General features: G+C 41.5%; 1 protein-coding gene across 6 annotated transcripts in view; it reads left to right on the forward strand.

Annotated features, from left to right (window-relative positions):
• Positions 1 to 12,846, forward strand: part of RC3H1 (ring finger and CCCH-type domains 1) — a 61,969-nt gene that overhangs the window by 1,968 nt on the left and 47,155 nt on the right. The gene's annotated exons all lie outside the window — the stretch shown is intronic.

The raw sequence follows: 12,846 nt of genomic DNA on the forward strand, positions 1-12,846 counted from the left end.
AGGACATATGTATTACTGTATAACAGTACACGATCAGGTGAACAGAGATTAGTAGGATTTCTTTCTCTGCCCTCTTGCCACTGATTCATCATCAATCTGGGTGGAAACCACTCAATCTTGCTGAATTAAGCACTGCAGATTCTGAGATTCAGCAGGCAAGTGTATTGAAATGGTGGCTGAATTTCTTTATATTTGATTCAGAGGTCTTGGGTGACGATGACCATGATCACCCTTGATAATAATGATGCAGAGTCTGCTACCACTGACTACTTGGGGTCTGTATTTCTTAAGTAACTATTGCTGCAAAGGGGATGTTTTTACAATGCTTTAAAAAAAACAAGTACTCATCTGCATTTACACTCACAAATATGCATCCCTGCTGTCTCAAAATAGCTGTGCAGCAGCCGCTGGATGATACCTTATAAGCAGAGAATCTTTTGCAAAAATTGTTAATTTCTTTGGAGAAGTCTGTTCCCTCTTTAAGATTCTTATCTCCAGTGCATTCAGTGAATCATTTGGCAGATCAAACTGTGGTTTGTGGGTTGTCCCCTCCCCCTGCACACCCCACTTTGGAGGAAAGCTGTTTGCTGGAGAACCCCAAGCTGTTAGGCCAAAAAATTCTTAAGTCAGTGGGAGATTTGTGGTTTGAAGCTAATGCCTTGAACTGCATGTAGCAATGAATATTCAGTTAGTATGCAGAAGTAAAACTGCATTATCCTTCTGTTGTGACAGGTTTTTATATAGATGTCCTAATCCAGCTGAAATTTCAGAGTGACCTTCAAGGTTACTTCTGTATGGGCTGTATTACAGTTGAGCAATCTAAAGTCCATAGACTCAACTCTAACTGAGAAAGAAAGCCGCAGGTATTTACCTCTGTTACTTTCCTTTCTGTACAGAGGCGGTTCTCAGCGTGTGCTGAATTGAGTGCAGTTCCCATCACCTACTTCGGCCACTTGTTTTTCTCAAGAAGTGCTTCTGACGATATTATCTTCTGCATCGGTTTCAATTTCTGAGTTACCAGTGCAGTAAGAGCTGAAATGGTATTAGATTTCAAAGGGCTAACTGATCTCTGAATTTTGTTTTTTCTATTTGTGGAAATGCATAACTGGGAAGAAGGCGAGGAAGCCCCCATCACGTTGTTGTAAGTAGATATTCTGACAAAAACCAGCTGTCTGGTAGGACTTGTTTATGGGAATAACTTTTATAGCTATTGTATGGTAAGAACTTTATTGTGCCGTACCAATGAGAAAGGAAACTGACTGGGATTGTTTCTTCAAGTTTGTATTGCAAGGAGCTGCACCACTGTACTGGAGTTGTTAGTTGAGTGTGTTTCTTATTTACCTGGAGATTCCTTTTTTATATGTGGCAAGAAAGAAGGTGGGTATGTGTGGACTGGGGTGACTTCTGGCAGGTATGGGTAGCTTGTTGTATACATGAGCAACATAGTTTGTGCAGGTGGGCTTTAGGAAGGCCATCAGCATCACAAGAGCAGGTTTTACCTGTGTTACCTCCGTGGAGGTGGCAGATCCTGGCTCTGGTCCGAGCTTTCACTTATGAACAAGAAACTGGTGCTTAGATGAAGAATGTCACGTCGTTTGTTTAGCTGCATTTTTTAGCACCATCCATTGACAACTGGAAAATCTAACTACTTTAATTCACACGGGGAAAAACAAAAAGCACTGCACATCTTTTACAGACTTGCACCTGAAACAGATTGTTCAGAGTGTGGAAGGGCCACATGTAGAATAGTCCAGAAAATCTGTATGTCACTTTTGTGCCTATACAGTTTTATGAGGCATTAGTTGTGCTATTAAAAAAAGGAATCGATAAGGACATAGACAAAAATCTTCTCACGAGAGATGGTAGGAAGGAGGAAAGAGGAGTCAAGAGAAGAGGATTTATTTTGACAGACGGGAGAATTAATTTTATCCTGTTTTGCAACCTACAAAATGGAAGGAATTCAATTAAGCTGAAAAGTGTTGCGAGCATAGCAGAAGGGAAGGAGCCTGTCTTTCATTTGTTTGGGACAGATTGTAGCATTATGGGATTACTTTGTAATTTGAGGCATAACAGAAAGGAGTATTTGAGTCAAAAATGGGTAAGGCTGCGGTGAGGAGTCCTGAGCTCAGCATTTCATAAGCAAGAGGGTTAATTTTCATTCGTTCATTCCAACCTTGATGTCACTGAAATAGCCAGAAGCTGCGCTATAGCCACCTCCACACCAATTTGTTGCAAAAAAACCTTGTGAAATCAGTGTTATCTTTCACATAGAACGCTATTCCTTAATTGCATTAATACTGCAAGGGGGTGAATGTTGTGTTGATCTTGGACTGCTGCAGTATGATTGCACTTCAGCTACACGACTACTGATGACATCAAGTGCGTGGATAGCTGCAGTAACTGAAATACCTGCTGCTCTGGGAGAGCCTGCATCCTGTAGGACATTCCTCATTCCTTTTGGTGTGGTTTACTTTTGTTTTAACAAAGCCTGATTTATTGCACTGTTTTGCCGGGCCGGTTTAATATGTGTTCTTAGAAATGATGCTTTCTTAACTACTGCTTAAAGGCAGGCTGTTTACGTTGAACATGCAGTCCAGGCTTCTCAAGTGGCATGACTTACTGGGATGCTAAAAACCTGCCAGGTTAAGCTTTGAAGGTTGAGGTATGGTTGGCTTTAAATCTGTTGTTTGTTACAAACTTCTGGTTGATCAGCTGGTGGAACAGTAGTGGTTTCAGCCCAGTTTTAAAGGTCTTCTCAGAGTTTCCTCTTAAAATCACTTGTAGCAGTTACTTCGGTTAAAAAGATGAGCAAGCTGGAAGGTTTTGCAATTAAAACTTTTTACTTCCCTTCTGTTTTGAAAGGAAGCTTCTGGTATAGAAACAGGGATCTGATCTCTTTAGTATGCATTGAAGGTCTTCAGGGACCTGCTAACTAATTATTTTTGATAAATGATGGCAGGCAGCGTTGGTCTCCAACTCAGATTTAAGAGCTGTCTTTGGAGGCGAAAGGAGTCAGGTTGAAGGAAGGTATTACAAAGTGAATGAATTGAAATTCGTGCCAAGGGGGATGGTTTTAATTAGTTACTTATTAGTAAACCAGCTTATTTGCAACACTCCCACTGTTCAGTAGCATTTTTCATTCTTTGTGCTTTGTTTTTAGCATAGATGTTATTCATGCTGACCTACTCCTCTTTTTGTGTGTGACTGTAGCAGCTGTACATGAATCAGTAACTGTTCTGTGTCTTAATACAAAGTTTGTGTAATATAAATCCCTTGTCATTTCCTTTAAAAGTGAGAGTTAAATGAGACCTTAAACTGTTGACTCTTGCTTGTCCTGTAAGTCACATGGTTTGGCTTCTTTTCCCCTCCCTGTCCCCCCCCCCTTTGTTATCAGTTTGGAATAGAAGTCCTTCAGGTACTATTTGGTGTTTGGAACTGTGCAAACAAAGGAAAGTGCTAAGAGTTCCTTATCCAGCATTTGTATCTGTTGAGTCTGGTACTCACAGTACAGGAAGGCTGAAGTGCTTTGTGCCCTTTTTCTAACTGCATGCCAAGACACAAGAACTAAAGACCTTGAAACTATCAACCACTAATTCAAAAGAAATAGCAGAAAGTGAGCTTGGTAGCTTACATGGCTCTCCGAACTCGTGACACACTGCATAATCATCATTCAATGACCATTCATAATTCTGGCAGGAACACAGACCTAATGTTAATTACATCCCATTTCTGAACAGAAGATGTTCCCCTGATGAGCCCAGTGGAGCATTTTTTCTTTGCTTATGATGGTTTGTGGTTTTAAAAGGACCAAAACAGACATTTTACAAAATCAAACCTGAATTTTGTGCCACAATCGGGTCTTCAAGTATTGTGAGGAGATAAAAAATACCAAACTGCTGTCCTGCTTCATGTGGAGGAAAGGAAGAACATGTACATGCTGTGAAGCAGTTCTCAGCCTGCCCCCTCGATGAATGAAACATCATCTCAGCTTTCACAGTGTGTTTTCTAGCTTGCTTAGAGCTTGCCTAGGTGGATATTTTTTGAGTCTTTTAGAGCAATTAAAAGGTTTGCTTTAGATGGTGGTCGGTTAAGTTGTTTAGTCTTGTCAGAGGAGCTCAGGTGTTCCCCAGTGACACACTTAATTGACAGAGTGCCCTGTTGTAAACAGCAGAATGAATGAATCAAATTAAAAATGATAAATTGTGGTACTGAAACTGTCATTGGTCATCTGTATCAATGTGGGTAGACATTAGCATTCATTAGCATTGTCTTTCATGATCTTTCTCTGGTATTACCTACTTTCCTCCTGAGCGCTTTGTTCTTGTTCTGCTATGAGCCAGTATTCAATTCAGCTAGTTAATGAAGGTAACAGAGATGGCGTATTGCTTATTAATTTTACTGCTTGACGATCCAGGATGGGTTGTTTGGATAATGGAGCAACCATGGGACTTTTTGTTCTTGATCTTTGCTGTGGTCTCCCAAAATGTCCTTGCTTCCTCTGGAACCAGTGAGAAATTGGGAAGCATTGTTCATGGCATGCTCCCTTGTGACTACTCTGGCTGTTCCTGTGAATGTGAAAGATAAAAATAAGTTAGGTTAAACTGGCTCGTTGGAATGAGCTGCTAAGTTAGATGAGAGGCTGCAATTCAGGCTGCCCTTCCTGTTTGTGAGTCATTCCTATTTAACTGCGTGAAAAGGCCTCCTGTAGAATTAATTAAAAGAGATCTTAGTAGTGCTGCGAGTATCTTGCAGTTCAGTTAAAATGGTGAATTGTAACTTTACTCTCCCTTGTTTAACCTCCTTTAAGATGGAAGCCTGGATACTTGACTAATTTGTAGGTGATGCATACAGTGAGCAGAAAGAGAATATTATGGGGTAAAGTGAGTGTTAGTTAGACTTCAGTTGCCTGCATTAATCTGGACTGTTTTATGTGACCACTTTGTTGCCAGCTGCTATTGAGTTCTACAGAAGAACTTGAGCCATCGGGGTTGTCTTGTGCATATTATTATGCTTTTGCATATTATTAATCTCTAGTATATGTGTTCTGTCACATTGTGACTGTTATCTGAAGGTGTTACTTCTATGATACCTTTGTATGCTGCTGAGTCCTGTGCGTTGTACTTTGCAGAGCCATTTTCTGACTTGGGGAGGGCTTCCTTTGTAGTTCCCTGTGTTTTTCTCCTCTAAATCATTTGTTCTGTTTGCCAGATTTAAGGGCATGTTTGTTTTAAGGATCTGAATAACGAGTTTCACACTGATAACTGTGGCTTTAAAAAACAGCGCTGTGGGCAAAGTATACCAGAAAGCAGAAAGGCACAGTTAAGTTGGTACTTTTCAAATTAAGGACTTGTGCTTTAAAATGTCACCTTCGATTGCCTGCTTGAGTTTTGACAGTAACATCTCTGTTTTGGCCTTGTGCTTTGAGAGCTGCTGATAAGGGTTGTCTTCGGATGAGAACAGGAGTGCTCCCTTTTTCCCAATTATTAAGAGAACTGTTGAGGCTAATCTCCCCAAGCACTGTTATTATTGCAGAGAAGCTTCCAGATTGGGAGGAATATGTGGCAAAATTAGTACGTCTCCTTAACTTGCTGTGTTTTGTTTTCTTTCTACAGCATTTGCAAAAAGGAACGAAGAAAAATAGAAGTATTAAAATGATATAAAAACTGACAAGCCACTTTCAGGCTGTCTTTCTTCTAGCATGTATTCCTGTACCAGGTGTATCAGAAATAAGTGAGTAGGATTATTCTACATGAAGCATCAAAGTCTTTGCGTTACAGTTCATAGATGTTAAATATTTCCACCCCTGTATTTTGGAGTCTGAAGATTTACATGGGTTCAGCAAACAACAGACTATAGTTGGCTTTTCTGGTCAGTTCCTTTCTCGGTGGAACTTCTCAGTCAACTGTTTCTAACAAAACCACACACGAGGACTGGGTGGGGATGTATCTGGGTGTGCTCCTCGGGAGCAATTACACGATCACAGCCATCTGTATGTGGGTTTCTGGATTCACTAGCCCAATTTAGAATAGACTAACTTGATCTCTGTCAAGTTGAAGCCTGGGTGTGATTTAGATGATTTCCAGGCATACCTGGAAGAAGGTTGCCACAGAAATACCTGGTAGGTGAGCTAAACACTTGGGCATTCGGGAGATAATGGTGTGGCTGTCCTTAGCACTGCGTGACAAGGATGGGGTGTGGTGGCAGTATTGCTCACAAGGCACAGAAACTACCACAGGTGTAGCTTCTCTTATGTAAAATCTGAATTAAAACCACATTCCACTGTGTCTTCCCTTGAATAATATATGAATTCACCTGCTAAATAACAATGGAAGCTGTCTAGTCCCCTCCCCCTGTCCCAGGAGAGAGGGGAAAAGCCTTGGACCTTCATCTGCCAGCTTGTGTAACAGTAACTGGGAGCCTTCAGGAGGGGAAGTGGGCAGCAGCGATGCCTCATTGATAAGTTCTGAAACATTAATGAACTAGTGTAGATTCTGAAGAGTGGGAATAAAATCAGTCATGTTGATGTGATGAGCTGGTTTGAGTGCTGTCATTGTAGAATAAGAATTGACAGCAAGCCTGTGGAAATCCAGTGACTAAAGTATGCTAATAAATACGTTGAAATGATTTGGATCTATCAGGCTTTGTGTATTAAAGAAAGTAATTCCCAGCCTGAGCGCAATAGCTTCAGTAGACGTGTTAGAGGCAGCTGTGTGTAGGCTCCAACAGTGGGCTGACAGCAGTCAGTGTTAGGAGCTCTTGGGGTGCAACCCCTTCAGGAAGACAATTCTTAGCAGGAACCAAAACACCCCGTTGAATTACAGGGATGTCAGACCAAAGAGCTGCTCTGGTTTTCTTCCAGAATCAGATTCATCAGCAGAACTTTCCTCTTTGCTCTTAAAAACTATACTAGTTCAGCATGCCAGTTCTATACTTTGTACTGCTAGGATTAGGGCAGTGGTATGTGTCAGATGAAGTGTCCTGTGTATTTCTTGTTTTTGTCTTTCTAGTTGCTAGTGCTGTTAAAATATGGTTGTATTAAGTTTTCAGAGACAAATCTTCTAATATTTAACAATGGTGTCAACTGAGAATGAGAGAATTATTTTCCATGGGATGCTCCACTTGCATCAGTTCTATGCTAAGTAAGCAGTATATAAGGTCACTTTCTTCTAAAAGAAGTGTGTGTCTGTAGCAGAACTGCATTTACAAGGCTGGTGTTGCAAAAATCACCAAGTTGGCAATGGAATTTTAATAGGTAACTTCCTGGGATTATGTTTTGCCCTTTTGCTTGGATTATTTTCAAGTTACGTAACTTTAAACCTTTACAACTGGGTTTATAATTCAAAACCCTTATTAACAGGATATGTCGTTCTCTTTTGTTCCTATCTGAACTCAGGCTCCTGCCAAAGAGTTACACATCTCTCATCCATTACTGATAGGAGGATGCCTGGGATGTTGGAGGGTTTTTTGTTTAGTTTTTTCTTTGTACAAGGCTGTCTTACATGGTTTGATGTACTTCAATCAAAAAATACCAAGTAATGTTCTTTTTTGTGGTTTGGCTCTGAAATGCCATTTGTTGGATAGGAGTAAGCAGTTAATGGAAATGCTGAGACTTAAACCTGCTTGTTTCCACTCGCCAGAACCACTCAAGTATTGTTTTTAATAACCTTAACAAAGCTGCGAAGAAGAGGCACTATTTATAAATGTGGAAGGTGAGACTAACAGCAAAGCAAAAAAGAAAAGAAGAAGAAGAAAAAAGGAAAAAGTGTGAGGTTTTGTTTAATAATTGCAAGTTAGGTGAAATACCACATGCAGAAGTTGTAGTTTGCCCCAGGCTATTTCTGGCCTCTGGGATTGCTCTTTTTAGCAATTCTACAAATTTGAATCACCAGATGCCAGTAGCATTTAAAGCTGATCAGGCTCAATTACACCGTGAGTCAGAAGTACCTGAATTAACCTGCTTTTCAGCAAAGGTGGTGTGACTCTCCTACTGCTATGAAGTCTTTTAAGCTGCGTGTGCGTGGTAATTTAAAGCTACTTGGAAATGTTGAGCAGGTTTTTCTGTGTTGCACAGTGTTTTAACTTTTTTAAAACAAAACTGTGCTCAGGCATGGAGAAAACCTTGGAACAGTTTGTTTGACTCTTTTATTGTTGTCATTTATTATTATTATTTTAATCCAACAGTTGCAACAGAGCTGAAACTCTCCAGGCTCCCTGCCATTACTGCAAGGAGCTGCTGCTTAACCTTGGATGACACCAGAGCCCCAGTGTAGACTGGGTGGTGTGGTTAATGAGATGCAATTGCAGCCTGTGTCACGGAAACAAGCACAGTACTCATCTGTGCAACTTACATTCTTTATCTGAATATTCTGCCTGTTATTATCCGCGAAGCTACTGCAGGGGTTGCCAGAAGGGGGTATCTGGCTAAGTTTGGTCTCACTGACCTCTTTTTCTGCTAGCTACTGGAACATTCACATGATTGCTTCTACCTTCCTAAAGGAACAATTCCATTAATTGTGTTCTGTATTCCTTTTCATCATGCCAGCCTGCTATTCTCAGTGCTAGGATTTAGTACAGTTTACATATACAGTTTAAAAAAGCTAGTACTTTAGAAATAGATTTCATTAAATAAGTCATACTTTTAAAGTCTGTTGCCCTTGTCCTTATGGAACAAGCTGCTCACAAAACTGCATCTAAAAACTTCATAAAACTGCACTGATGCAAAATGTGGCTTGCAGTTGGTCCCCTTCTCCTTCCCTCTTTCCTTTATGTTTCCAGGACTTCTTGACCAATTAACCAAGCTGAAGCAGCTTTGGAGTCTATAAGGAGCTGACATGGGACAGAAAGGGATTTGGTTTTGACAGAATAAGGTCCCTGGTATAGATGGGTCAGCTGTGTGAGGTGTAGAGCTGGGACATGGGAGCAATTTGAGAGTGCTGGGCAGTGGTGCTGCTGCCTTGCTATGGAGTGGTTCTGATTTGTCTCAGCATAAGCTGTACATGAAACTGCACTGAAAACACCAAACAGCTTTATTTAGTATATTTAATTATCTGTCTTCATTGATTGTGGAGTTCAAATGTAAGTCTGTGTGATTCAGTCCTCACAGGGATAAGATGGTTAGCCCTTTTTAGCTCGTGAGCAGCGCAGATAATTATCTGGTGTCTTAGTAGAGATAAGGTTCTGTTGCTGCAGCTGTTAGACCTGAGCTGGAGAATCCTGTTTGTAGGCTGAGGCTGTGATTTGGTCTTTGTTTACAGTGTGGGTATTTTCAGTCAACAGCTTCTAACAGTACTCCTTTCAGCTCTTGGCTTGGCAAATGCAGGGAGGCTTGAGCTGCGAGCAGGGAGAAAAATGGGGGAAATTACACTCCATTGGCATCTCCTCAGTGTGCTAGCATTACTTCTTGGAAGCAGTGGCCATGATTGTGGTGTTGTGGAAAGCAAAGCAGTGTTTTGACAACTGTTCTCAAACCTGTGTCTGTTCTCCAAAGTTGATGGTACCATGCAATGTCATGCTAATGCAGAAATGATACCACATTGTCTGAAGAAATGCCTGGAGAGGAGCAGTTGTAACACTGAAGCTGATGTAGTTTAATACTTCGGTCCCAAAACATTTGAGAGAAAGGAGAGCACAACGCAGAATAGAATTATGAGGTTCAGGGAGTAAAAAATCCAACTTCTTAAGGAATTCCTGCTATGATGAAAAGCATGCCGGTGTGCTGTACGCTAGGTGCTCCATTGCCCTTTGAAATAACATCACAGTAGTCTAGAGTTTGTTTTGTATACAGCAGAAAATAGGAGATCCCTTCTTTTGATTATAAAAGCAACTCATGGATTAAAACACAGACAGGTACATAGTGCTTCCATAGGTTTCTGTTGTATCAAAATTCATAACTTTGTTTTACTTGATGCTTTTATTAAAAGATCTTTTTGATGTTTAAATGCACTCTTCAGAATTAAACAGCATTTGGAGGTAAATACAGTAACCAAAGGTTTATTAGAGACTCCTGTTATGTAAACAGTTATTAACATGAGGCTGTTATCTGCTTTTAAAGTGGGGGTGGCACCTACTGACTGAGGTGAAAAACTAGCTCCAAGTCAAAGGGACTGGAAGGGGGGGGCTGTAAAAAAGCTCAAGAGGAACTCCAGATTTTCAAATGAGTAGTTAACATCCTTGTTTTCTGAAGCCCTGCAAGGTACTGGGAGCTGTAGTGGTGATGAATTTCTGGTCCCCCACCCCTTTACCTATATTTACTTTTCAGTTATGGAATACCTATAGGAGTAGTCAGGTTACTGTAGATTTACATGATACAGGGTTTCATGATTTTGATTGTTGATAGGTTTTCTCACAGCATCACAGAATGAATGGCTGGGTTGGAAGGGACCACAAGGATCATAAATCTCTCTGGGCAGCCTGTTCCAGCACCTCACCATTCTCATATTAAAGAACTTACCCCTGATACCCACCCTAAATCTTCCCTCCTTCAACTTAAACCCCCCACCTTGTCCTGCTGTTATCTACCATTTCAAAGAGTTGACCCCCCCCTCCCTCCTGTTTATAGTCTCCCTTTAGGTCCTGGAAGGCTGCAATGAGGTCACCCCACAGCCTTCTTGTCTCCAGGTTGAACAAGCCTGGCTCCCTCAGGCTGCCTTCACAGGAGAGGTGCTCCAGCCCTCTGATCATCGCTGTGGTCCCTCCTCTGGACCCTCTCCGACAGCTCTCTGTCTTTCTTGTACTGTGGGCTACTGTGGACACAGTACTCCAGATGGGGCCTCACAAGAGCTGTGTAGAGAGGGATAATCACCTCTCTGTCCCTGCTGGCCACCCCTCTTCTGGTAGAGCCCAGGATGCCATTTGCTTTCTGAGCTGCAAGAGCACACTGCTGGCTCGTGTTAAGTTTTTCATCCATCAGGACCCCCAGGTCCTTCTCTGCAGGGCTGCACTCAAGGACTGCTCCTTCCAGTCTGTTCTCACTGGCAAATGCTGGTTGCTGTTGGCATTGCTTTTGATATTTGAAATTGCTAGAAAATGTATTGAAAAAAATGCTTCTCTTAAGCAAGTGAAGGCTCATGTACCTGTTCTTTGAGCTATGCCCATCAGCTGAAGTATTTACCACTTGCAGCTTACTACCTGCTTCCTATCTCTGTCTCTTTTGAGCTTCCTGCAGCTTAGGTTACTTTTCTGGTGAAATGTTAGTGTGGCTGGTTTGTTGCCCGGTTTCAGTTAAAATGCTATATCGGTGTGGTTGCTGCCCAGCTGTATTTCTGCATATGTGTGTATTAAAAGGTTGCACTTATATATAGAAGTAGATGTTTATGTGTATTTACAGCAGTGTAGGCTTTTGTATTAGTTCTGCAAAATATCACAGGAGAGAACAGTCCCGCTGAATGCAGAAACTTTGCCTTCTGTTTAAGTCTCCTGGGATAGGTAAGGGATTGTCCTTACTTTCCTTCCCCTTGACTTGCAGAAGGCCTCGGGATCAGTAGTGTCACAGTGTTGTTGGCTGGGGGCATGTGAATTGCTTCAGCATTAGCTCTCAGGAGCAGATTTTGCCATTCCTTTATTGGTGTGTTCAGAAGGCAGCTTGTCAAACATGGCTCTGCTTCTGGATTAAAAAGTGGTTGGTTACCATTGCTTCTGGAAAGCAGAGTTACTGACTTGATATGTTGCGTCTAGCTGAACCTAAGGCTGCATTCTGAAAGCTGCTGTGGTTATTTCAAGTGCATTTTGCTGTTAATCTGACTGATTCTCCCCTGATTTGATTTTATTATTATTTTTAATTCTGGTTTAATCACTGTGCTGCTGTTGATAGTCATTTGCATTGAAATATGCAAGAACTTTTAATTTGAAGCGAATGTGTTCTGGACCTGCTTGTCTGCTCTTAGTTCTCTAGCTTTAATCATCTGTGGGTTTGAGGTTCCTTATGATCAGTAGAAAATTTTTCCTGGGTAATAGGCCATGAAACCATTTGCTGTTAAGGGTTGGTCGCTGCTTCCCCTTTCTTTTAAATGAGCTGTAAGTCATGTCTGATACCACCCAGGGGTTCCAAAGGTAGACATGTTTGCCTTCCCTGACAGTGCACTGCTGGGGCCATGTGCAGGAGTGTGCTGTGAGGCAGTGTGACTTCCTTTCCATGCACATTCATTGCTTTTGGTCCCGATGGATTGAGACTGGTGAAAGAGAACAAGAAGCTGAGAAGATGATTTGCTAGGCTTTGTTCCTTTTCTGTTATTTTTTGTGGTTTGTTTTTTTTCCTCCTGTGGAAAACAGGGTAAATAACTTTGTTGAAGTGTTATAGTCCATAGGAAGACATCAACTCTTGCCTTGCAGGATGTGTGAAGTGTAAATCATTGCAAATTGGTTTTAGGTTCCCTGTAGGGGAGGTACTTGAATAGAGATGTGTTATTCCTCCACCCTTCTCCCTTGTGCTGTGACAAGCCAGGAAGTTGCACGACTATAATGTCTCATAATGTCTCGACCTTAAATGGCCCCATTTTCCCAAGGAACTTTACAGATGTCCAAATAAGATAATTTTGAATGAAAGCCTTCATTGTTCAAATATATTACTGAGGACAAGAGAAAGCAACCCTTGAGTCTGGTTCAACTGAGCTTCAGTGCTTTTGGTACAGAATTGCAATGGTGTTCACAATTTGCTATTATTATTTTTTCTAAGAAGCTTTATGTCTCTGGAGCCTGTAGGTTTTTCCGTGGGTTGGAAAGAAGAATGGGAAGGTGTTACAAACAGGCTTCTGGGATTTGAGCAGGGTGGGAATCCCTGCCTTGTGTAGCAGAGGGCTGCTGGGCAAGTGCTGGGAGCGGGCAGGCTGGGCATGCGTGCAGCAGAACAGG

This window comes from Excalfactoria chinensis, chromosome 8 (genome assembly GCF_039878825.1).
Source record: "Excalfactoria chinensis isolate bCotChi1 chromosome 8, bCotChi1.hap2, whole genome shotgun sequence".
Classification (NCBI taxonomy): domain Eukaryota; kingdom Metazoa; phylum Chordata; class Aves; order Galliformes; family Phasianidae; genus Excalfactoria; species Excalfactoria chinensis.